Below are 27,931 nucleotides of genomic sequence, written 5' to 3'. Positions count from 1 at the left end.
GAATAATACACAAATTCGACATAGAGATTCCGCAAACTATCTCGGACTCGATATAAATCGAAGAGTAACTTGGGAAAGCCACATTAAAAGCTTGAGAAAGAAACTCAATATAAAAACAAAAAAAATGAATTGGCTTCTTGGGCGAAAATCACAGCTCAGTTTGGAGAACAAAGTTCGACTTTATAAGGCTATCTTGAAGCCTGTGTGGACCTATGGTATCCAGTTATGGGGTACTGCAAGCCAATCAAATATTGAAATCCTTCAATGATATCAGTCCACCACTCTTAGACTTATTGTTGACGCCCCTTGGTTTGTGGCTAATGATCAAATACACAAAGATTTAAATATTAAATACGTTAAAGAAGAAATAAAAAGTATAAGCACAAGTTACATGGTCATGAACATGTTCTGGCAAAAACTTTACTGGATAATAGCGATACAACTCGAAGGCTTAAAAGAAATCACGTTTTAGATTTACCTTTTAGAGATTAAGCTTTGTAAATATTGTAAATAAACTCTTAATTATAGAATTTTGAATATAATAGCTGTTCTCACTGGAGTTCATCTATTTCTGTTATAATATTATATATTTTGTTTTTAACTAATTTACTTATTGTCTAATTGAAAGAAAAAAAAAAAACACATATGCACATATATTCAACTCCCATACAATACAAAAAATTGCCTTAGGTTAAGTTGTATATATGTTGGGTTTAAGCATCACGGAAACCCTTTTTCGCAAGAAGCTCTTTTTCGCAAGAAGTTTCGAACAACATACTCCGAACCAGAAAATGCCAATGCTAGACAACGACTTGACGAGGAAACGCGTAGCCGTGCGCATGTGAAAAATTGGTCTGTAATCGGAGTGTATTTTTTCAAAAGTAACTGCTAAACCTTTTTGTCTTTTTATAAAAACTATGTGACGCTTGTGACTACTTAAATTATAATCAAAGTATCTTTTTCCAAAATTAATTGTCAATCGTTTCGTTTTTTTACAATAATCATTTTCATTATTAAATAAAATTTGTACTTTTTAAATTGTAAAACAATATGAAATCGCAATACTTGAATTTGATTTAAACAAAAGGAATTTAACTTATAAGTGCTTGGGTATAGCTCCCACATATATAGTACACATATGATTACAAGAGCACATGCGCACTTGAAACAACTTGTCAAACATTTGGTCTTTCGAGTCGGATAGTGCTTGACGAAAATTAAAATGTAATAAGTATACTCTACAAAAGTGGCCAGAGCAACAAAGTCGAAACTCACACCGGCGAGGTATTACGGGGCTCTAAACGTGAAGAAGAAGTGTGAACAATTCTGAGAAACATGCGTCTAAAGTCAAGCGATGCCTTAAAATATCTCTGATCTGTAGGAATTTAAAGATAAAAAATCAGGATTGTCGTGTATTTTCTATGGACAATTTTTACATGTCTTGGTCCAGTTTTTAATGTTAATATTTAGGGTTAAACATTTTAAGGAAGTTTTTGTATGGCATTTCCAAGGAAATTTCGTGACGGGACTGAAAAAAATTAATAGTTAAAAAAAACACCCTAATGTATATAAAAAAGGCGAAAGGAATGTAGTTAGAATTAATTTCGAAAATTCATAGTAATTGAGTATTGTAATACATTTGGAATAGATGATGTTTTTGGTAATATAAAAATGGTAAATATTTTACATAATAAAAAAATATATATAATTTATTCAATTATTATCTAAATGACTTTATTAATATATTTCTTAAAATATTTGATTTTAGATTTATAAAGTCACTTGACGCATCAAGTGCCAAAATGATTTGCATAACATTTTTTTGTTTGAATTATTCAATTAATTCAAATATTACGACAGAAAATAGCAAATAAAAGAAAAACAACAAACGCATACGGGAGTTGTAGCACATGAAAATTTCCATTAGCTCTGCTGTGCTACCGCTCCCAATTTTTTGCTACCGCTACGCCAGAGCATAGCGCAGAATTTAATTTTTTGCTACCGTTCCAGCTATAGTTTTTTACCTAACAAAACTCGGAGCAGAGTAGAGCACATTGTTATGCTAAGACTATGCTGTGGCTCATCATCCCATCTATAACAAGTTCCATATGACAGTTAATGCCCTAGTGTCGAGTCATACTTGTTTAAAAGATCGTGTAGCATATGTGGCCTATATTTTTTTTCATATTAAGCCATCAATCAACACAAACAATCACATAAAAAACAAGAGCTGTTACCTATCGCGAAAATTCGTCGTCAAAGAATTGCGGCTGGACGTACCCGAGAGATTCTCTGTTTAATGAATGATGACGATGCCTTATGGATGGAAGAGGACGATTTTGATACGAAAGATGTTCCTGACATCAGAACGAAAATGAAGTGCCTGATTTACCAGTAGGAAATGATATAAAGGAGTGGGTCAAAAGTCCGTGGGCACAAGATGATTAAGTTTTGTAGTTTTAATTAGCATATTTAAGTATCTATTATTTCTTGACTAGTCATTCGTTGTGCCTGTACTTTAATATTTAACTAAAGGTTGATTTTATTAAAGATTATTTAAAAAATATAAGAATAAATAGAATAGCCTTTTTTTTGATAAATCCATAAAATTGGAAAATGTGTGACGTCACGAAAGGGGGGCTAGTTCAAAATGTGACAACTTGTGACAAGGAGGGGGGAGGGGTTAAAAATTCCTTAAATTCATGTGACGTAATTTATGGATGGCCCCTATGTACATATGTATGTAAGTGCAATTTGACACATTTAATGACGAATTCCATTAAATCTGTTGAAATGTATAATTAAGCCATATTTGTATTATTACTTATATATTTAATTAATATAATTATAATTAATATATGTTTTTTAAGTTATATATTTGTATACATACATATGTATTTATTTACTTTGGGCATTTGAAGTTTTGATAAAATCTTAAAAGACATTTACAAATTAATTCCTGTATCGCGGGAATTTGTAAAAAAATATATTTTTTCTATCTACCAACGCGCAGAGAAAATGAAACACGTCGTGTCGACTGGATCGCCGGAGACAAAATCCATCTCTTTTTTCCAAGTTACTAATATTTATACATTTACTTATTATTTACTTAAAGTTATTACATATTGAAGTTGAGTTTGAAACAAAGAAAGTGTCAATTTACATTAATATCATATTCAGCATTTTTAGGCAGAACGTTAAGTGTTCTGTTTTGATTTTATTATGCCTTCTTGTGAGGGCTACAAATATTGTTTAGATAAGAATGGTTTATTCCAATGTGAACGGAAAAAGTATATTGAATTCTATTTTAATTTATGAGGCCGCACAACTACAAAGTGTTAAAATTCAATATTGTTTACAGTTATGGTCAAGTGGCTGTGTGGAGGCTGTCATTAACTCCCCCCTTCCTAAGATGAATCGTCCACGATTCACTATTATTTTGAGTTAATTTATGTATTTGGTCTAAAAGAGCATTACTTTGCGTCATCAGGTTAGCACATTTTCATCAACCGAATATGATTGCTTCTGTTTTTGTTGTTGTTAACTAACTGCTACTTTATTGTTTTCTATTTCTTTCATCTGTGTATGCACCATCACTTGCAAAGAGAACATGCGATAATAATGTCCCGTTATTTGATTTTTGTTATTTTCTTCTATTTTTAATCGGAAAATTACGCAATTTTTGCATCATCAGGTTAGCACAGGCAAATTTGTCTTTCATTTATCTTCGGAAATTGAATACTTATTGACACCAAATTTTTTGTACTGCTCACGTGATCTATTTTCATTAATATGGGTAAAGGAAAAGCGTTATCGGTTGAAGAGAAAGCAAAAATCGAAGCATTTGAAGAGTTAAAGCTTTCAATAACTGAAATATCGAAAAAAAACCGGCAGGAGTCGAAAAGTTATATACAATTTCTTACGTAATAAACCGGGATATGGTCGAAATAATAAAGGCGGTAATAATAAAGTGCTTTCCGATATTGATAAGAGAGCGATTTTGAGAGAAGCATCCAACTCTCACGAGTCGACCGCAAAGATCAGGACAAATGTTGGCGTAAAAGCAAGTTTATCTACTATTCAAAGAGTTATAAGGAATGCTTCACACTTGAAGAGACTGAAAGTACAGAAAAAACCACCACTTAACGATGCACGAAAGGAATTACGACTAAATTTCTCACGAGAACACATGGCCTGGAAGTCTGATTGGCACTATGTTGTCTTTTCAGATGAAAAGAAATTTAATTTAGAAGGACCCGATGGATACAATTATTACTTCCATGATCTTCGGAAGGAGGAACATCATTTGGATCGACTTCATAGTCGTGTGGGCGGAGTAATGGTGTGGGGAGCCATCTCCTACTATGGTACGTGCGACCTGCAATTTTTAAACACGAATATGAATGCAAATACATATAAAAACGTACTCGAAACGGCTTTTCCCCATTTTAAAAGTTTGTTTGGAAATGTACCATGGCGCTTCCAACACGACAATGCTCCGATCCACACTGCCCGGATGATTAAGTCTTGGATTGAAGCACAAAATGTCGATTTATTACAGTGGCCGCCTTACTCACCGGACATAAATATAATCGAAAACGTGTGGGGGTGGCTGGCTCGCAAAGTTTACGAGTCCGGTAGACAATATTCCACCAAAGAGGAATTAATTGAAGGCATTAAAAGTGCATGGTCAGCTATTTCTTTGAACTATATTGGGAAGTTATACGAATCGCTTCCAAACCGCATCTTTGAAATCATTCTCAACAAGGGAGGATCGACTCATTATTAAAACTATTTAAAAATATGTAAATTATTTAATATATAAGTTTAGAAATAAGTTCTCATCTCAAAAGGTTAAAAAAATTAAAAAAAAGTGATGTGTGCTAACCTGATGACCTAAATGAAATTGTTAATTTTTTGGTTGATTTGAAAAATAAATTAAAAAAAAAAAATGATAAATAGAGAATCATTAATTTTTGTTTTATTTAGTGGAAAATTTATTTATTTATAACCACTAAAAGAATTAGAGCTTTAGCTTCTTTAGTTTTAAATTAAATTAGCCAAAACCAGTAAAACCAGCGGTGTGCTAACCTGATGACGCGCAGTATGTGACTTCTTGCAATTGCACATTTTCTATTGGTTTGGGAGTTTCGCGAGATTTTTTGAATTTTAATATTATGTAAGCTATGAAAAGTATTCCCAAGATTAAAATTATGTACCAAAAATATGAATGGACTGTGATATGCTTATTCCTTTCTGCTAAGATGTTTATATTATCCAATTTTAACAGTTTATTAGTTGTTTCAATATATTCTAAAATTTCAAAATTATTCATATGGTTATTTTTAAGATAATTCCAGATTTTTGTTTCTATATTTCCATAAGTTTGATTATTAATTACTGTATTATTTTCAAATGTTATTAAATATGTTCCAGTTAATGTTTGATTGTCTACAATATTTTTTCCTGAAATTAATATTGCTCCTGGTTTTATTTCTTCTATTTTCAAATTTTTCTGTTTTAATTTTTTACATTTTCCTTGTTTTTTATTTAATATTTCTGACAAACATGTACTTTTTTATTTAATTTCAATATGTTTTTGTAATTTCAGTTTTACAATTTTGTATATTAAAAAAATTATTATTACAATATGTTATGTTCTGATCAATTATAAGCTTACCATCTAATTGAACTATGGCTTTCACATCATAGTATTTACATGTTGATTCTATTTTAGGGTGTTTGATATAAAGTATAGTTATATCTCTTTTTTGTGCTATTTTAAATTTTGAAATGTCCATTAATGGTCATTGTACCATGTTGGTAATATGTTATGTTTTTTAATTCATCAAAATGTAAAATTGGTGGATTTAAAATTCCTATTTTCCCAAATGTTATTGTATTTATAATATTTTGTAGTTTATGTATAATGTATTGATTTCTTCTTCTTTTGATTTTTCTGGCTGTGTTATCACTTTTTATATTATTTATTGTATCAGTTAATTCTGTTATTACTTTACTACAAATTTCTGAATTTGTAGTAAATTGTTTATTGTTATTTATTGTTGAAGTAAAACTTCTTTAGGCGCGCTTGGCTTGGGGAGTAAACTGGTGAAAAGTGTGATTCGCCTAAGTGTGATTCGCCCAAGTGTGATTCGCCTTAGTGTGATTCGCCTAAGTGTAATCAGGCGAGGTGAACGCAGAGAACGTATAATATAGACAGAGAACGTTTAATATAGAGAAGGTTCACGGCGCGGAGATCGTAAAAATATTTTTGGCTAACTCGGTCGAGATGGTCCAGTTTCACCACAGACAAATTATAAGCGTGTTTCACCACGAATATAGCAGAATTGAGCATTTTCACTGTTAAATGAGAAAAATAATGCGAATTCCAATGTAAAGTAATGTATGCGTACAGATTCGCTTATTTACTATGCTCAAACGACTCTGCTTATAATTTATAGATCGGTATACATACATATGTATATTTGTTATGAAAACACATAAGTGTGTATTTTGAATTTGACCTATGTATTTGTATACCATAAAATCTTTGCAGGTATTACTACCTAAATATACATTTTATATGGGTTTGACAGGTCATATATGTATTTACTATATACAAAAATATGTATATGTACACACATATATTTCCTTTAATTATTAAAAGTTTCGATATCATGTTAAAAGACCAAGCGGTCGCACATGTGCTCATATATAATTATGTGTGCATGTAAACAAATATGCTAGACCATAGGGATAATGTTTGTAAATTTGTCTAGATGCAGTACATATGTACGTACACTCAATGCTTCATGCGAAATCTCCGTTGAGACGGACAACCAATGGCGAAGCTCGCGTTTTTTGCTTCCATGTCAACGAGTCAATCTGTCGACACAGCATTGTGTTGTTGGTAGAAAATCCTAGCTGTGCCGAAACAATAAGCGAACGATTGTCTATTGTTACCGCTTCCCTTGCCGCCTAACAGCTTCGCCAACAAACTTGCGTAAATATGTATGAATATATATAAATGAGCTTGCATACATATCGACGCAGATTTTTGCAAGCCGCGTAAAATACAGTCAATCCCGGTTATGTGGCACAATCAAAGATACAGATTTTTGTGGTTTGTCAAAAATAAAAATATAATATGGTACATAAGTGACTGCGGATACTTAACCGAGTCGTACATACTTAAAACAATAGTTTGAATGTATTTCAAAAAACAAACCGTGAGATGCAGCAAGATATAGGCAGTTAAGAGGGATGACTTTCATTTAAGCGGAGTACTACTTAACCGGGATTGACTGTACACATGAATAAGAGAAATATTGAACATTTTCACATGTACATATTAAAAGACGAAGCGGTCGCGCATATTCACGTACATACATATGTAATTATGTATGTGTGCATGTAAACAAATTTGCAAGAACCAGAGAACTTAAAAGTATAGGAAGAGAACATAAAATTTGTTAACATTGTATGTAAGGTCGGAATTCGCCTCGCAATTTTAAAGTGCCCTGGAGACGATCAAATAATTGCGTCAAACAGTGCATATGTGTTAGTGATGTTCAATCGTGTGTTGCCCGCAAACGTTCAAATTAACACGTCAAACATCAGTTTATTTTTGATCTCGTAGCGAACGGTCGTCATGTCATCGTCGGATGATGATTATCTTTTATTGGCATGTGCTGCAATTCTTATGAAAAAAAAATTGAAAAATTTTATTATTTTAATTTATTTGATTTGATTTTATTTTAGTTTATTTATTTTATTTTATTTTAGTTTATTTATTTTATTTTATTTGATTTTACTTTAATTATTTTATTATTGTAATTTATTTGATTTGATTTTATTTATTTTAAAATTTTACGCTTATTTCACTTAACTTTTTTCTTCTTCACTTCACTCTTTTTCGCTTCACTTCACTTTTCCGCAAGTATGTATGTCCTCTTCGCTTGAAGTCTTCACTGCAAATGAGTCATGCTTGTCAAACATGAGTGGAGACGATCAAATTATCGTCCGTGAAATACATAGAAATATCAAAAATTTTTGATTTTCATCAAACAGAGCCGACAACAAGTCGGTGTAGCGTACGTGTAGCCGACGAGAGCCGACGATACCAACACAATTAAAGTGTTTGACGCAATTATTTGATCGTCTCCAGGGCACTTAACATTGTTTACAATTCTCTCACCTATTCTAACCGAGAATATGAAGAGACAGAAATATACAATGTATTTACGGCATATGATGACAAGGCATATATGCCGAAGAAGAGAATATGAAGAGACTCCCAACGAAGAATTTCGTTTTGCTTGTTTATATTTTGTTTCATTTTGACACCGAAAATGTGTACAAAATACATTATGTCTCTGTCTCACATACGCAAGAATATGAAGAGACATAAATATATGTATGCATGAATATGAATATGAAAACATAAACACATGCACGCATGCTCCTTATGCAAGTTCATACATATGAATACATATTTACGCACGTTGGAAGGCGAAGCTGTTACAGCGGCAAGGGAAGCGGTAACAATCGGCGATCGTTTGTTAGTTTCTTTCGCGTCTCGTCGCGTCAATGCTTCGACAAATTGATGTGCTGAACACATAGAACGCGACAGACTGCAAGCGCCATCTGAATCTGATATTGAAATACACACATTCTTAAGGACACAGTTATTTAGACAGCTGCACAACTACATAACTGTGTCCATAAGAACGTGTGTATTTTAATATTTGACAGATGTCGCTTGCAGCCTGCCCCGCTCTATGTGTTCCGGGCGTGACTCTTTGAGTTTCGGCACGCACAGTGATTGGACTTAAATAGTTAGAAACTTTTGCGTATGAGCTGATTCAAGGAAAAAGTGAGTTTTGCAGTTCCTGGTATGTATCAGAGAACATCATACATACAGTGATTGAACTTAAATAGAAACTTTTTGTAGGAAATAAATATATGTATATATGCATACATGTATATATTGCACACACACATTCATATATATATATATAGATAGAGAGAAAGAAGTTTTACTTCAGTCGTGCGGTCATAAGCACACTCTCTTTTATTAGATCATTTAATCTATCATTTATTTTTATGAAATCGTCATGATCTGGAGTTCCTGCTATCCATTTCCAAAGTGTACCTAATTCATTTATTCCTCTTATTTGTCTAACATGGTTTTGTTTTAACTGTCCTAATAAAGTTTCAATTAATAATATTTCTGGTTCTGTTTCTTGAGTGATATTTTCTAAATTATCATTACTATCAATTCCATATTTCACATTGTTATAAAACTTCTTTTTTCTTCTGTATATTATATTATTTTTTTATATTTTCAAAGATTGTTAAATTCGTGATGTGAAATATATCTCCATATTCTTCATAAATGGAAACGTCTCCATTTTCAATAAGTACGTAGTCCTGTCGGGTGTAATCTATGATATCAGCTGTCGTTAAGCCAATTATTAATGTGAAAATTGAAAGGATCATTTTGAAAACCTCTAATTAATTATGATTTTATGTTATCTTAATGTATAATTCTATTTCTATTATTTATTATTATGTTATTCCCCAAGTTTTCTTTAACTTGTTGTTTCTTATACCTAGGTTGTAATTTATTTCTCTCTCCTATTATTTTTTCATAAATAATTTGTCCAGGATGATATTGCTTATCTGTTCTATGTTTATTATGAAACATTAGCATTTTCTCCTGTGCTTGCTTTAAAGTGGTTGGTAAGTTTTCATGGTTTACCCTATTATAAAGTACTTCATTTGGTTTAAATTTCGTTACTGAATGAATTGTTGTATTGTATTGTTGCGCTGCTCTAAGTACTGTTTCTAAATTACTGACAATATTGTATTCTTCTTTTATACATCTGGCTATTTCGATTATCGTTGAATGAACTCTTTCAACTTGTCCATTAGTTGCGCTATGACGTGGATCACAAAAGTAAATTTCAATATTTAACCTTTGCATTAAGGATTTAATTGTGGTGTGGTAATATTTATTATTTTTATTCTGCTGGTATAAATCTTCAGCTGGCGTTTTAGGATCTTTTTGTCCCAAAATAAATTTTTTTAATATATTATTGCCGGTAGTTGCTTCGGCTAGTTTTACGGAATCTTTATGTTCCTTCATTTTTTTATTTATATCAATATTTTTATCGGTTAGTTTAGCGGAAGCTTTTTGTTCCTTATTGTTTTCTTTTTTATTTTTACTGATATTTCACTCGGTTAAATGTGCAGAAACTTTTTGTTCCTTGATTTTTAAGTTTTCTCCATTTTTATTTTCAAAATAAATGTTTATACTGTTTGCTTCATTTTTATTATTATTTTTTTTTTCAATTAATTTATTTTCCCATTGGGCACGTCGATAAGTGCCTCAATTTTTTTAAGGAAATTGTATCCCAAAAGGAGATCCGATTCTAAACCTTCTATTTCGTAGAAAATTTCTTCGACCCCAAATATGGTTATTATATGGTAATGCTTTATTATGGAATAGCCGTTCACGGTTTTTATCCGTTTATAAATGGCTAGTTCGTTTTTGTTATTATAAACCCCAGGCTTAGCGTAGCAAGAGGTTGCTCCTGTATCGGCTAGAGCTTTTAAACTTTTCTTTATTTTTGAGTCGTAGAGCTTTAGATAGGGGAGTTCATCCCCTCTTTGCCTAAAAAATGACTCTCATTCATGTTGTTTATCTTCTGGGTTTTCTCCTGTGGGTGAAAGCTATAATTAGTCGTTTTATTCCTTGGATGTTTTTATTTGAAATATACCTATTTGGTTGGTCCATATCGGCTTGATGGCTTGTACTGGCCTATGGTTTTCCAAAATTTTGGTATTTATGGCTATTGTTTAATTGGGGCTTTGGGTAATTTTCCCTTCGGTATGATCTAGACATAGATGGATCTATATCCATTGGTTCTGGTTTTGGCATGTTGCTCCTCTGAGGAAATCGTAAATTATTACTTGGATAAAACTGTTTTACTCTTGTCCTTTCATTTGCAAAATTTTGTGCAAATTGAGCTCTCTGATTATTGGACTCTAATTCCTGAGCTTTGGCCAATGCGTCGGGCAAATCTTCCGGACAGAGGGAAAATATAATATCTCTTAATGGAGCGTTAAGTCCAGTTATAAATATTCTAAGAGCCTGGTCTCTATTCTTTTTGTTCAATTCTCAATGTTAGTTTTTTGTTAACAAAATTATAATATTAAATGACCGTCATTGAGCCTTGTCGTAGAACACTCATTTCTTGTTCTATGATATGTATTGGACGTTTGTCCGAATATGCAAAATCGAGACGCGCAATTATCGCGTCAAAATTTAACACAGTACCATGGTTGGTTAATGTGTCATTTGCTTCTAGTGTAATTTTGTTACGCAAAATCGTAAGGGCTGCGAAGTACTTTCGGCTACCTCCTACATATAGACCCATAACGTTATGTGCTGCTTCGCGCCAGCTAACATAAGCGTTTATCCTTCCTGAAAATTCTGGTAATGATTTTATAACATCTAGTGACTCATGACACTGAATGTTGTCATTTATTATTTCCGTGTGAAAATCTGTTACTCTGTGTGTTTCAATTTCAACTTGAGTTTTTAATCTGCCAATTTCTTGCCTTATTGTAATATTGCTTTCCGCAATTAGGCGCGTTATTAAATCTACCGTTAATCCTGCTTCATTAACCATGATTAATTATTATTTTTTTTTTTTTAGTTTAGAGAAAGAACTTTATTATTATTTTATACTTGTATAATTTCTTCTAGGAAGAGATGCTCTTCTATTCTGGAGGGTCCTTTTATGTAGGATTCGCAGAATTGAGCTAAGTTATGGGGGTCTTTTTATTTTGTTATGCGGCTGGTCGAGCCTTAATTTATATTTTTATTTCATAGCAGTTAATCGCAGAGTTTTTTTTATTTATTCTAAGATGGAGGGTCCCCCCGAAGGTGGTGAATCGCAGCTTTATTTTATTTTATTATTGGTTGCGCAAACCAGAAATTATGTTTTATTTTTTTCACTTTTTCTCTTCGTGATCCCCACCACAATTTTTACAATAGTATAATCTAATATACTTAGGTTTAATTTGGGTGTTCCCCATAAATATATATATATATATAATTTATAATTTTAACATATTTATTTTTCTTAACAATAATGATTAATTAATCTTACTGCTTTCTCCAATGTTTTCCTCTGTTGTCTTCTTGTTGTTTCGTCTTTACTCTCACTGTTTTCTATAAGTTTTCTGGCATTTCTCACGTTGCTGTAGTCACAAATGTTGTTGATATGTATTTGTTTGTTTGATAGTTTTATTTACATTAATTTGTTTTAGTTTTTAGTGTGTTTTGGGTAATATGTTTTATTAATGTTTAATTTTATATTTATAATATATTTTATTTTAATATTAATTACATTTTTTTTGTTTTGGCGACACGACATGTGTTATATATTAGATTTCGTATTATTATTTTTTGTTAGTTTACGCGGCATAGCATGTTTTGGTTTTGACTTTTAACTTTTCTCACTTTTATTGAGATATTTTATTTTTTTATTTTATTAAAGTTTACATAATAAACAAATTATTATACAAACTAAAGTACGCAGCGCTAGCATCATAGGCTTTCTGTTGAATATTGAGATATTATTATTATGCTTTTTTGCATATTACCTTTCGCACGAGGATTTTATATTTTTATTATTTATCTTTTATAAGGATCCACGATCACGTATCCTTTTCCCAGGATATTTTGTTTTTCGTCGCCCCACGTTGGGCGCCAATTAATTCCCGTATCGCGGGAATTCGTAAAAAAATATATTTTTTCTATCTGCCAACGCGCAGAGACAAAATCTATCTCTTATTTCCAAGTTACTAATATTTATACATTTACTTATTATTTGCTTAAAGTTATTACACATTGAAGTTGAGTTTGAAACAAAGAAAGTGTCAATTTACATTAATATCATATTCAGCATTTTTAGGCAGAACGTTAAGTGTTCTGTTTTGATTTTATTATGCCTTCTTGTGAGGGCTACAAATATTGTTTAGATAAGAATTGTTTATTATAATGTGAACGGAAAAAGTATATCGAATTCTATTTTAATTTATGAAGCCGCACAACTACAAAGTGTGAAGATTGAATATTGTTTACAGTTATGGTCAAGTGGCTGTGTGGAGGCTGTCATTAACTTGCATATAATTATTAGAGATGAGCGATATTGTGATTTTAGAATATCTGTGATTTCAGTGATTGCTATTTTTAAATCACTGTGATTTTATATTGCTATTGCGATCGCAACTAAGTCGGCGTTCAAACGTCGTTGTTGTTGTTATTGTAGCGGCAGATTCTGCCAATCTGACACTGTTTGGCCGAATAAAAGTCCGGGTCTGTTCCACTTACGTAGACCCGACTGTCGTGGGAACGACGGAAACATTTTGTCGTTATTGGCGGAAAAATTCTCTTTTGGCTCCTGTAACTAAATTCAAGTTTTTCCGCCTTTCTTTTCACTACATTTTCGCAAATGTTGGAGCGGTTCGGTTACCTGACACTTAGGGCGTATTGCATAGTTCATTTGTATGTTGGTATGATGGTTTCACACATTTCTTAGAAGGAATTACCATTAGTGTGGTTGATAATTTATTTGTTCAGAATACCCGCTTTTAATATTTTCAAGACCAAATAATTAACGCGAGTTTCCTAATCTTTGGGAAAATATTAAAAACCCGTAATTTTTTTATTCCATCATTTTTTCTGAAAGTAATTAGTTACAATTCTTGTTTTCATCACAAAAAGCTTTCAAATTTGGTTTTAACAATAAGTAAAATTAAAAATTTTATTAAAACAAATTAAAATATTCCATTTTGATTATACTTCATCTACCACTTCAAACATCACACTTCACTTCTTTTCCTTGATACATTTGCTGCCATTATTAAAAATTATAAGAACGTTACGCTCAAAACTTCAAACCGCTATGACGAAAAATAGCATATACGATATATACAATACCCTGAAGAAAGTTGTTACTTTTCTGCTATTTGCTATTGTGATCGTAATTCACAGGTTCGAACTGCGATCACAGTTTCGAACTGCGATCGCAATTCACAGGTTCAAACTGCGATCACAGTTTCGAATTGCGATCGCAATTCACAGGTTCGAACTGCGATCACAGTTGCAGTTCATAGAAGCGAACTGCTATTTATTAAAAGTGATCGCAGTTGCGATTTGCGATTTTTCAATCACAGTGAAAAAACCACCGGTAGTGAAATATCGCTCATCACTAATAATTATGTGTACATGTAAACAGATTTTAAAAGCCATACGCATAATGCTCACATATTCACATACATATGTATGTATGTAATTTTGTGTGCACGTAAACAGATTTGAAATAATCATTCGCATAATGTTTGTAAATTTGTCAACACATAACTTTGTGTGTAAATATATACATATGTACACCCACTGTTTCATACAAAAATTCCGTTGTCATGGACAACCAATGTCCGAACTTCAAGTTTTGTCAAAAAGTCAAACATTGTGTTGTTGGTAGAAAATCCAAGCTGTCCCGAAAAAAATAAACGAATGGCCGCCGATTGTCACCGCTTTGCTTGCCGCTGTACAGTTTCGCCAACAAACCAGCATAAATATGTATGTTTGTGTGTGAGCTTGCATACATATCGACGCAAATTTTTGCCAACCGCATAAAAATATTTCAAAATTACAACTATTTTTTATATTCCTTGACAAATACAGTCAATCCCACACTCAAAGATACAGATTTTTGTGGTTTGTTAAAAATAAAGATATAATATGGTACATAAGCGACTGCGGACACTTAACCGAGTCGTACTTAAAACAATAGTTTGAATGTATTTCAAAAAACAAAGCTTGAGATGCACCAAGATACAGGAAGTTAAGAGGGATTGGCACTTAGGCGGAGTACTACTTAACCGGGATTGACTGTACACATAAATCTGAGGAATATTGAATATTTTCTTTGAAATATTTCTTGACTTGAAAATCGACAAATAAACTATGTTGGAAATTCTAGATATATATTTGCGGGGTTGTCACTTTTTCCTTCCATAAAATTTTAGAAATATATTCAATGTATGAATTTTAGCTTTTGAAATCGTCGCGAAAAGACGCTTGTGGGCAAGGCATGCTCGGGGAGATGTAAAGGTGTCTGCTTTTTGAAAGTACGTTAATTTACTATAAATTTTGACGCCGACAATTTGGCTGCCATATTGGTTTCTGATGCTTTTTCTAACGATTGTTGTTTTTGTAGAACAATATTTGTAATTTTTGCGGGTGACATATCCACATGTGAACGCATGTAAGTATGTATGTTGTGTATTCATTGTTTGTGTGGGAATGTCATACGCACATACTTACATGTGTACACATATTGTAGGTATGTATGATGATTTTTGGGACTATTGTTGTTTTTCCAGAAGAAAGTTTGTATTTTTTGATTTACATGCGTACGCATATATTATTTGTGAGAATGTCATACGCACATACATACATATGTACATATGTGTGTACGTAAAAAGAGAGAAGTGCGCGCTTTTTATATTACTGATAATATCTTGATTTGAAATTGATTTGTACTTGCATATGTCGGAATACCATTGTCTTCGTTAGACATGGTTACAGCGTAGCGAGTTTCGGTTTCACACTTACACTTCACAATATTTTCACACTTGAACTCTTGAACACGACTTCACAAGATCAAGTCCTCAACTCGACTGACTCTACGTCGTTTTCTTCCTTTTGATCTTACCACCGAACCACGCTCGGCGATAGCGACGCCACGCTGTCGTCCCGCTAAAACGGTATTCCTTGAAGAGACGACATGCAGACAACCACACTCGATGGTGGCGACGCCACGCTGTTGCCCCGCTAATGGGGTACTTCTTGAAGTCACAACCAATCACAGCATAATTAGCGGCTGATGGAATAATGAGGAACTTAGACTTTTAATGAAATTCCCTAAACTGTATACACATACACGCACACACGCATACCAATATCCACACACCATTAGGGTGCGCCGACACGGTCATCCTGACCATTACACGACCTCGTGCAATTTTAACAAAATTGCTATGTTATTATTCAATCGACTTATAAAAATTTATTCCAATTTCCATCGACAAATTACATCTTAACCTTTCTTAACTAATACTGTTTAAAGGGTACAAAATTTATTTTATTATAAATTTTGTTTTTATTTTAGAAATATATAATAACAAAATTATAAACTTAAATGTTACAAATATTTTAAGTTTTATTTAAAAAAATGGTAATATGCGGGGCGGCGAGACTGCAATGCCGAAGATGATTTCACGGTGCGGCTGGTCGAATTTCCGCGCATCGATAAGAAAAGGTAAAAATCCCCGTAGAAGCGCGTAGGTATCGAAGAGGCAGTGTCTATGCGAACTTGGTAGCGAAGAATCCAATTTGTATCAGCGATGCGTATATGGCGAAAGGCGTCGACGCGGCGCAGTGTGTAAAACGAATGTTGGTAGCGAATTGTATGTGACGAAATTGCTGGCACGAATGTTTTGAATCTGCTTAGGAGACCATCCTTTATGCTTAGTGGGTGGATGTACAAGCGTGGTGAGTTGTCTTGTGTGCGAGTGTGGTGTCGTCAAGTATTAGTGTGTGCTAGTTTTTCCGGTTAAAGTGGGGGGATGCTTAACTCATTTAAACATCCTGGGCCCCCTAGGCGAATATTTTGCCTAGTATTTTGTATAAGGTGATACATGTAATTTGCTTAGTGTTGGCGAAGTAGCCGAGGTTGCATAAAATAAGCTGTAAGAAGCGATTTTGGTTTTGGTATACATTTGTATTTTATGTAAGTAGTGGTGCTTTAGGTAGTAATTTCCTTTTGCGTGTTTTGACGACTTATTATTATAGAAAAAAAATTGTTTGCTTTTATTTATTTTACTAGCGGTTATTTAAATTTCGTATTTCATCGGTATGGTATACCGGTTGTTTATAATTTGCCTCTGCTTATAAAGGATAGTTACTCCATGCCTGGCTCAGATGTGGCCAGAATGGGTACTCCTTAGCCCTAGATTTAGGACTATGAAATTAGAGGGATCTTGCGAGAGTGCCGTGAATTGCGAACGGCTTCATTTCGAATTGTACTGTGGTAATTTCTAGCTACTTTTTTGAAGTAGAATGTTAAAATTTGACAACAGAATCCCATCCACTACCCATATGAGGAGCGCTTATGTAAGAACGATAAGAACGACCTTTGCTTTTTGTAAGTCTAGGTGCGCCACACTATCGAATTGGGCATTTGGTGCTCGTTGAAACTTAATTTTGTTTAAGATTTTATTTAAAATGTCGATTTTTCGATTTTTTGATACAATTGTGTATTTTATGTTTTAGTGCGTATGCACTAATTTGGCGTTTAGTAGAGCGCCACATAACTTGTGATTTTTTAAGCAGGATTTTTTGATCATTATTGGCGGATGCCATCCTGCGGGGTCGAAAGGTTACGAACATATTTTTGTGTTTTTATATGTGGTTGTCAGAGGGAATCTGACCTTGCTTTTTCTACCTTTATGTGGGGCATTGCAAAATTGTGGCTCTAGTGGTAGTCGTACAGCGTACCGGCCATTATTTGATCGAGTATTTGAGGCTTTAGAGAAGTGCTCACAATACTGATCTTGTATAGTTTTGTTTGTTAATGGAAGTTTTCTTAACTTTTGTAATTTCCTTAATTGTGTGTGTTGTATTAAGGTATTTGTCCTCAACTTGAGTTGATATGGTGGTAACTAGTTCAGTAACAAGTCCACCTTGTGCTTCGCTGTGCAGCGTTTGAACTTTTTGTGCCTTTGAGCAACATGGTGTCTCTTGGCTTTTTTTACAATTTTGGTTTTTGGGATTTGTGTTTGCAATTAATCCCGTGGTTCTTGATTTATTAGCGCTTTTATAGGGTGAGTTAGGGTATGTGCTGTAGTGCAGCATTGAATTGTGTCTTTTGTGACAATATATGCAATTGTATTTACTTTTGCAATTTTTAAGATTATGTGTATTGGACAAGCAGTTTGTACAGAGTCTTTTTGATCTGACAAAGTTGTTCCTTTCGTTAATGTTTAATTTTTTAAACTTCTCGCAAGTTTTAAGCTTATGCCCTCTTGTGCATAGTTCGCATGACGTGTGTTTTCTTTGTTCGGATGTGAACGATTGTGTTTTGTTAAAAATTATGTTTGATTTGTTTTTGCTTCTAACTTGGGGTCTGTTTAAGCTTCTATTTTGGTCGTGTTTAATGTTCTTAGTTTTTTCTTCTAACCTTTCCGCAATTTCATATTGGGTGGTGAGAAAATCTTTCATCTGTTGCCACGTTGGGCACTTTTTTCGTGATGAGAGCGATTGCTCCCATAGAAGTAACGACTTTTCTGGCAATGCGGCGGTGCAAATGTTTACCAGAATTGGGTCCCAGCTGTCTGTGGGAATATTTAATGTCGATAGTATGGACAAACAATTTGAAACAGTGGATTGTAGTGTTACAAATTCTTCACTTGTTCCTTTCTTGATTTTAGGCAAGTTTAGTAGTGTCGTTACTTGCTTGTCGACCAATATTCTTTTGTTTTCGTAACGTGCTTTTAGAGTTTCCCAAGCAAAATTAAAATTTTCGTCATTGAAAGCGAACTGTTTGACTATTACGCCTGCTTGACCTTTTGTTTTGTATCGGAGGTGATACAGTTTTTGTGCCTTTGATAGTTGTGGATGGTTGATGTAAACGGCTGTAAACATGTCCCGGAAGGACGGCCATTCTTCATAACCTCCATAGAATGTTTCTGTGTCACATGCAGGCAACTCGAGGTGGATGCCTGAACTTGCCTCGTGACTGTCCATTTGTGGCAGCTCTACTCTACTGTGGAGAGTAGGGGCAATTGCTTTAATTAGCTTTAATTGATCGGAGATCATAGCTTTGGTTTCCTCATATTGGTCCAAGCAGTTTTCGTAAATATCGTAAGCCGATGATTTAAAATTTTGAGGTAGATCTGAACCTTCAGATTCTACTATGGCATCATGAGCCGCTTGGAGTCGTGTCCAAAAATTATTAAGATTTACAATTTTGATTTCTAGTAACGATTCCGAGTTTTCGTGAATCGGTGAAGAGGCAAATCTAGTGCAGTATCTTGTTAAAATGTCACTTTCTGAAATGAATTTAATAGCCTGTTTTGAGCGTAAAGCTGCTGCAGGTGTATTACGATTTTTTTCGTTATTAACCATTTTTATTATATTGTATATTTGTATATTAAAATACTGTAAAAGATTTTTTCAGTGTAAACTGATTTATGATATTCTAATAGAAGCGATAAAGTATAATAAATTGAATACTCTTTTAAAGAGTTTTTTTTTTTTTGGTTTTAGATTATATGTGTAAAAACGTATTTTTAATTAATATCGTTTTGCAATGTTATTGCAATATTATTTTTATTTATATTTTATTTTGAATTGTAAATTACTTTTAAACCGCCTTTGTTATATATTAAAATATTTGATGTCCGAAATTTTGTAATTAGGTACACCCTAATACTCGGACTTGTATATAAATATGTATGTATGTACTTATGCTTGTGCGATTGAGAGCTCGTTATAGAGATCAATTCGCTTTGTGCCTAAGTATGCACGAATTGTTTGTGCTAATGTACTATATACTGGCAATGTATAAACTGTAATGTCTTGTAATTCTGTTCGGTTTGTTTTTGTTTTAAGTAATTGAGAGCTCGTTAGAGATTATTATATTATTTGATCGAGTATTTGAGGCTTTAGAGAAGTGCTCACAATACTGATCTTGTATAGTTTTGTTTGTTAATGGAAGTTTTCTTAACTTTTGTAATTTCCTTAATTGTGTGTGTTGTATTAAGGTATTTGTCCTCAACTTGAGTTGGTATGGTGGTAACTAGTTCAGTAACAAGTCCACCTTGTGCTTCGCTGTGCAGCGTTTGAACTTTTTGTGCCTTTGAGCAACATGGTGTCTCTTGGCTTTTTTTACAATTTTGGTTTTTGGGATTTGTGTTTGCAATTAATCCCGTGGTTCTTGATTTATTAGCGCTTTTATAGGGTGAGTTAGGGTATGTGCTGTAGTGCAGCATTGAATTGTGTCTTTTGTGACAATATATGCAATTGTATTTACTTTTGCAATTTTTAAGATTATGTGTATTGGACAAGCAGTTTGTACAGAGTCTTTTTGATCTGACAAAGTTGTTCCTTTCGTTAATGTTTAATTTTTTAAACTTCTCGCAAGTTTTAAGCTTATGCCCTCTTGTGCATAGTTCGCATGACGTGTGTTTTCTTTGTTCGGATGTGAACGATTGTGTTTTGTTAAAAATTATGTTTGATTTGTTTTTGCTTCTAACTTGGGGTCTGTTTAAGCTTCTATTTTGGTCGTGTTTAATGTTCTTAGTTTTTTCTTCTAACCTTTCCGCAATTTCATATTGGGTGGTGAGAAAATCTTTCATTTGCTGCCACGTTGGGCACTTTTTTCGTGATGAGAGCGATTGCTCCCATAGTAGTAACGACTTTTCTGGTAATGCGGCGGTGCAAATGTTTACCAGAATTGGGTCCCAGCTGTCTGTGGGAATATTTAATGTCGATAGTATGGACAAACAATTTGAAACAGTGGATTGTAGTGTTACAAATTCTTCACTTGTTCCTTTCTTGATTTTAGGCAAGTTTAGTAGTGTCGTTACTTGCTTGTCGACCAATATTCTTTTGTTTTCGTAACGTGCTTTTAGAGTTTCCCAAGCAAAATTAAAATTTTCGTCATTGAAAGCGAACTGTTTGACTATTACGCCTGCTTGACCTTTTGTTTTGTATCGGAGGTGATACAGTTATTGTGCCTTTGATAGTTGTGGATGGTTGATGTAAACGGCTGTAAACATGTCCCGGAAGGACGGCCATTCTTCATAACCTCCATATAATGTTTCTGTGTCACATGCAGGCAACTCGAGGTGGATGCCTGAACTTGCCTCGTGACTGTCCATTTGTGGCAGCTCTACTCTACTGTGGAGAGTAGGGGCAATTGCTTTAATTAGCTTTAATTGATCGGAGATCATAGCTTTGGTTTCCTCATATTGGTCCAAGCAGTTTTCGTAAATATCGTAAGCCGATGATTTAAAATGTTGAGGTAGATCTGAATCTTCAGATTCTACTATGACATCATGAGCCGCTTGGAGTCGTGTCCAAAAATTATTAAGATTTACAATTTTGATTTCTAGTAACGATTCCGAGTTTTCGTGAATCGGTGAAGAGGCAAATCTAGTGCAGTATCTTGTTAAAATGTCACTTTCTGAAATGAATTTAATAGCCTGTTTTGAGCGTAAAGCTGCTGCAGGTGTATTACGATTTTTTTCGTTATTAACCATTTTTATTATATTGTATATTTGTATATTAAAATACTGTAAAAGATTTTCTCAGTGTAAACTGATTTATGATATTCTAATAGAAGCGATAAAGTATAATAAATTGAATACTCTTTTAAAGAGTTTTTTTTTTTTTGGTTTTAGATTATATGTGTAAAAACGTATTTTTAATTAATATCGTTTTGCAATGTTATTGCAATATTATTTTTATTTATATTTTATTTTGAATTGTAAATTACTTTTAAACCGCCTTTGTTATATATTAAAATATTTGATGTCCGAAATTTTGTAATTAGGTACACCCTAATACTCGGACTTGTATATAAATATGTATGTATGTACTTATGCTTGTGCGATTGAGAGCTCGTTATAGAGATCAATTCGCTTTGTGCCTAAGTATGTACGAATTGTTTGTGCTAATGTACTATATACTGGCAATGTATAAACTGTAATGTCTTGTAATTCTGTTCGGTTTGTTTTTGTTTTAAGTAATTGAGAGCTCGTTAGAGAGATCAATTCACTTTTTGTACGCAATCCTGCTTGTTTTTGTTTGCCAAAGAACAAGAGGTATTGCCGTATAGTTGCCAATCTGGACTTATAATATGTGTATGTACAAATGTGTTAATATATATTTTGCATAGTTCGTGCAAAGTATGTATATTTTGTTGTTATTTTTTTTTTTTGATATATATTTAAATACTCGTATTATTTACTTTTTCCGTAAAGAGAGAGAGATTGGAAATGGAATTGGAAAAAGTTTTTCCTCTAATGTATATTTCATACGTAAGCAACTATCCACTTGTACATAGTAATTATCGAAATATGTGAATATATAAATATATATTTTGCGCTTGGCAATTATACATACATATTGATGTATGTTATTTTTATAATGCTGAGGTATATATGTTTGCACTAAATATATATATGCATATATGTTTGTGCATCTAGTTATATTTATTTTGTTTGTGTTTTTGTATTTTACTTTATGGCTTACGCTTACTGTCTTTATTAAGCAGAAAGGGTTTGCTGGAAATTTTTTGCAAGTAATTGCTCGGATATTAGTTGCTTCCTGCGTTTGTTAAATGGTTATGTTTGAATACACAAAGGTAAGCTAGCATATGTATAGGCATTTAATAATTATTTTATTTAAGTTTTTAAATATTTAGATACCTATACATATGTATGTATATGTATATTATATCAAACTTTTAACGGATTTTTATTACAGATTTTATATGAGTATGTAAATCCGTATTTTCTTTTTAATACATACATATATGTATATTACAAATTATAGAAAAATGGATTGAATACGCTCACTTAGTTCCTTCAGGGGCTTCTTAGATGTTAATATATATTTATGCTGATTTATTTCCTTCTGCGTTTTGTCTCTCTTTCTTTGCTCCAGCTACCTCCTTGCGCTGTTGTTTGTTTGTATATTTGTTTTAATTGTTCGCGCCCGTTTTATCCGTTTTTTGTATGCTTTGTTGTTTTAATGTTTAGGCGTTTTTAGATTTCGCGCGTTTATTTATTGCTTTTTTGTATGCTTTTAGGTTTCGCGCCCGAATAATAACAAACACTTGTTCTTAGTTTATTTCCACTGTTTTTTTTATGTAATTTTTGTTTTGTTGGTTCGAACTTTTAACATGTGTTAATGTTTTTTTTGTTTAATTAGGAATTTCGTCCCTATTTCCTGCACTTTTTTTTTTTTTTTTTTTTTTTTTTTTTCCACCACTTTAGTTAAGTAATATGTATACAGATATACATATGTGTTTTCTTTTTTGTTGCGATACTGCACTTTTTTGTCTATTTGTTGTATATGTATGTATATAAAAATATGGGTATCTTGTTTTTTTTTTTTGATTTTTGTTCTGGTTGGGTCACTATCCTTTTTTTTTTTTTGTTTTTCACTGCACTCTGTTTTGGTTGTTTTTTGTTTGTTTTTGTTCGCCACTGCACTGATTTTGTAGAAGTTTGTATCGTTTTTTTTATATTTTAGTTTGTCACCATGACTTTAAGGTATTTTTTGTTTTTATTGGACGGAACCAATAGTGCCATTCGGAATGGCTCGAAGGACCATGTTTAAAGGATACAAAATTTATTTTATTATAAATTTTGTTTTTATTTTAAAAATATATAATAACAAAATTATAAACTTAAATGTTACAAATATTTTAAGTTTTATTTAAAAAAAATGGTAATATGCGGGGCGGCGAGACTGCAATGCCGAAGATGATTTCACGGTGCGGCTGGTCGAATTTCCGCGCATCGATAAGAAAAGGTAAAAATCCCCGTAGAAGCGCGTAGGTATCGAAGAGGCAGTGTCTATGCGAACTTGGTAGCGAAGAATCCAATTTGTATCAGCGATGCGTATATGGCGAAAGGCGTCGACGCGGCGCAGTGTGTAAAACGAATGTTGGTAGCGAATTGTATGTGACGAAATTGCTGGCACGAATGTTTTGAATCTGCTTAGGAGACCATCCTTTATGCTTAGTGGGTGGATGTACAAGCGTGGTGAGTTGTCTTGTGTGCGAGTGTGGTGTCGTCAAGTATTAGTGTGTGCTAGTTTTTCCGGTTAAAGTGGGGGGATGCTTAACTCATTTAAACATCCTGGGCCCCCTAGGCGAATATTTTGCCTAGTATTTTGTATAAGGTGATACATGTAATTTGCTTAGTGTTGGCGAAGTAGCCGAGGTTGCATAATATAAGCTGTAAGAAGCGATTTTGGTTTTAGTATACATTTGTATTTTATGTAAGTAGTGGTGCTTTAGGTAGTAATTTCCTTTTGCGTGTTTTGACGACTTAGTATTATAGAAAAAAAATGTTTGCTTTTATTTATTTTACTAGCGGTTATTTAAATTTCTTATTTCATCGGTATGGTATACCGGTTAATTATAATTTGCCTCTGCTTATAAAGGATAGTTACTCCATGCCTGGCTCAGATGTGGCCAGAATGGGTACTCCTTAGCCCTAGATTTAGGACTATGAAATTAGAGGGATCTTGCGAGAGTGCCGTGAATTGCGAACGGCTTCATTTCGAATTGTACTGTGGTAATTTCTAGCTACTTTTTTGAAGTAGAATGTTAAAATTTGACAACAGAATCCCATCCACTACCCATATGAGGAGCGCTTATGTAAGAACGATAAGAACGACCTTTGCTTTTTGTAAGTCTAGGTGCGCCACACTATCGAATTGGGCATTTGGTGCTCGTTGAAACTTAATTTTGTTTAAGATTTTATTTAAAATGTCGATTTTTCGATTTTTTGATACAATTGTGTATTTTATGTTTTAGTGCGTATGCACTAATTTGGCGTTTAGTAGAGCGCCACATAACTTGTGATTTTTTAAGCAGGATTTTTTGATCATTATTGGCGGATGCCATCCTGCGGGGTCGAAAGGTTACGAACATATTTTTGTGTTTTTATATGTGGTTGTCAGAGGGAATCTGACCTTGCTTTTTCTACCTTTATGTGGGGCATTGCAAAATTGTGGCTCTAGTGGTAGTCGTACAGCGTACCGGCCATTATTTGATCGAGTATTTGAGGCTTTAGAGAAGTGCTCACAATACTGATCTTGTATAGTTTTGTTTGTTAATGGAAGTTTTCTTAACTTTTGTAATTTCCTTAATTGTGTGTGTTGTATTAAGGTATTTGTCCTCATCTTGAGTTGGTATGGTGGTAACTAGTTCAGTAACAAGTCCACCTTGTGCTTCGCTGTGCAGCGTTTGAACTTTTTGTGCCTTTGAGCAACATGGTGTCTCTTGGCTTTTTTTACAATTTTGGTTTTTGGGATTTGTGTTTGCAATTAATCCCGTGGTTCTTGATTTATTAGCGCTTTTATAGGGTGAGTTAGGGTATGTGCTGTAGTGCAGCATTGAATTGTGTCTTTTGTGACAATATATGCAATTGTATTTACTTTTGCAATTTTTAAGATTATGTGTATTGGACAAGCAGTTTGTACAGAGTCTTTTTGATCTGACAAAGTTGTTCCTTTCGTTAATGTTTAATTTTTTAAACTTCTCGCAAGTTTTAAGCTTATGCCCTCTTGTGCATAGTTCGCATGACGTGTGTTTTCTTTGTTCGGATGTGAACGATTGTGTTTTGTTAAAAATTATGTTTGATTTGTTTTTGCTTCTAACTTGGGGTCTGTTTAAGCTTCTATTTTGGTCGTGTTTAATGTTCTTAGTTTTTTCTTCTAACCTTTCCGCAATTTCATATTGGGTGGTGAGAAAATCTTTCATCTGTTGCCACGTTGGGCACTTTTTTCGTGATGAGAGCGATTGCTCCCATAGAAGTAACGACTTTTCTGGCAATGCGGCGGTGCAAATGTTTACCAGAATTGGGTCCCAGCTGTCTGTGGGAATATTTAATGTCGATAGTATGGACAAACAATTTGAAACAGTGGATTGTAGTGTTACAAATTCTTCACTTGTTCCTTTCTTGATTTTAGGCAAGTTTAGTAGTGTCGTTACTTGCTTGTCGACCAATATTCTTTTGTTTTCGTAACGTGCTTTTAGAGTTTCCCAAGCAAAATTAAAATTTTCGTCATTGAAAGCGAACTGTTTGACTATTACGCCTGCTTGACCTTTTGTTTTGTATCGGAGGTGATACAGTTTTTGTGCCTTTGATAGTTGTGGATGGTTGATGTAAACGGCTGTAAACATGTCCCGGAAGGACGGCCATTCTTCATAACCTCCATAGAATGTTTCTGTGTCACATGCAGGCAACTCGAGGTGGATGCCTGAACTTGCCTCGTGACTGTCCATTTGTGGCAGCTCTACTCTACTGTGGAGAGTAGGGGCAATTGCTTTAATTAGCTTTAATTGATCGGAGATCATAGCTTTGGTTTCCTCATATTGGTCCAAGCAGTTTTCGTAAATATCGTAAGCCGATGATTTAAAATTTTGAGGTAGATCTGAATCTTCAGATTCTACTATGGCATCATGAGCCGCTTGGAGTCGTGTCCAAAAATTATTAAGATTTACAATTTTGATTTCTAGTAACGATTCCGAGTTTTCGTGAATCGGTGAAGAGGCAAATCTAGTGCAGTATCTTGTTAAAATGTCACTTTCTGAAATGAATTTAATAGCCTGTTTTGAGCGTAAAGCTGCTGCAGGTGTATTACGATTTTTTTCGTTATTAACCATTTTTATTATATTGTATATTTGTATATTAAAATACTGTAAAAGATTTTTTCAGTGTAAACTGATTTATGATATTCTAATAGAAGCGATAAAGTATAATAAATTGAATACTCTTTTAAAGAGTTTTTTTTTTTTGGTTTTAGATTATATGTGTAAAAACGTATTTTTAATTAATATCGTTTTGCAATGTTATTGCAATATTATTTTTATTTATATTTTATTTTGAATTGTAAATTACTTTTAAACCGCCTTTGTTATATATTAAAATATTTGATGTCCGAAATTTTGTAATTAGGTACACCCTAATACTCGGACTTGTATATAAATATGTATGTATGTACTTATGCTTGTGCGATTGAGAGCTCGTTATAGAGATCAATTCGCTTTGTGCCTAAGTATGCACGAATTGTTTGTGCTAATGTACTATATACTGGCAATGTATAAACTGTAATGTCTTGTAATTCTGTTCGGTTTGTTTTTGTTTTAAGTAATTGAGAGCTCGTTAGAGATTATTATATTATTTGATCGAGTATTTGAGGCTTTAGAGAAGTGCTCACAATACTGATCTTGTATAGTTTTGTTTGTTAATGGAAGTTTTCTTAACTTTTGTAATTTCCTTAATTGTGTGTGTTGTATTAAGGTATTTGTCCTCAACTTGAGTTGGTATGGTGGTAACTAGTTCAGTAACAAGTCCACCTTGTGCTTCGCTGTGCAGCGTTTGAACTTTTTGTGCCTTTGAGCAACATGGTGTCTCTTGGCTTTTTTTACAATTTTGGTTTTTGGGATTTGTGTTTGCAATTAATCCCGTGGTTCTTGATTTATTAGCGCTTTTATAGGGTGAGTTAGGGTATGTGCTGTAGTGCAGCATTGAATTGTGTCTTTTGGGACAATATATGCAATTGTATTTACTTTTGCAATTTTTAAGATTATGTGTATTGGACAAGCAGTTTGTACAGAGTCTTTTTGATCTGACAAAGTTGTTCCTTTCGTTAATGTTTAATTTTTTAAACTTCTCGCAAGTTTTAAGCTTATGCCCTCTTGTGCATAGTTCGCATGACGTGTGTTTTCTTTGTTCGGATGTGAACGATTGTGTTTTGTTAAAAATTATGTTTGATTTGTTTTTGCTTCTAACTTGGGGTCTGTTTAAGCTTCTATTTTGGTCGTGTTTAATGTTCTTAGTTTTTTCTTCTAACCTTTCCGCAATTTCATATTGGGTGGTGAGAAAATCTTTCATCTGTTGCCACGTTGGGCACTTTTTTCGTGATGAGAGCGATTGCTCCCATAGAAGTAACGACTTTTCTGGCAATGCGGCGGTGCAAATGTTTACCAGAATTGGGTCCCAGCTGTCTGTGGGAATATTTAATGTCGATAGTATG

The 27,931-nt window shown here is 33.3% G+C and overlaps 1 protein-coding gene and 1 long non-coding RNA gene across 19 annotated transcripts in view; both read right to left on the bottom strand.

The window, feature by feature from the left end:
• Positions 1 to 27,931, bottom strand: part of LOC115066185 (synaptic vesicle 2-related protein) — a 795,221-nt gene that overhangs the window by 701,398 nt on the left and 65,892 nt on the right. The window contains exon 1 of one of the 18 annotated variants that reach the window (XR_007422132.1): positions 12,186 to 20,897. The exons of 16 other annotated variants lie outside the window; for them this stretch is intronic. The gene's annotated coding sequence lies outside the window, so the exon portion shown is untranslated. Of the gene's footprint in view, positions 1 to 12,185; positions 20,898 to 27,931 lie in introns of those variants that run through there. One more of the 18 variants, XM_049451327.1, reaches the window with a different exon arrangement.
• LOC125777227 (uncharacterized) lies at positions 7,512 to 12,179 on the bottom strand. Its single transcript, XR_007422187.1, has 2 exons — positions 7,893 to 12,179; positions 7,512 to 7,702 (listed from the first exon to the last, which is right to left on the bottom strand). It is a non-coding gene; the product is annotated as an uncharacterized LOC125777227 (long non-coding RNA).

The sequence above is a fragment of the Bactrocera dorsalis genome, chromosome 3 (genome assembly GCF_023373825.1).
Source record: "Bactrocera dorsalis isolate Fly_Bdor chromosome 3, ASM2337382v1, whole genome shotgun sequence".
Lineage (NCBI taxonomy): Eukaryota > Metazoa > Arthropoda > Insecta > Diptera > Tephritidae > Bactrocera > Bactrocera dorsalis.
Note: the sequence above shows the minus strand (reverse complement) of the source record. Positions and strands in the feature narration are given on the sequence as shown.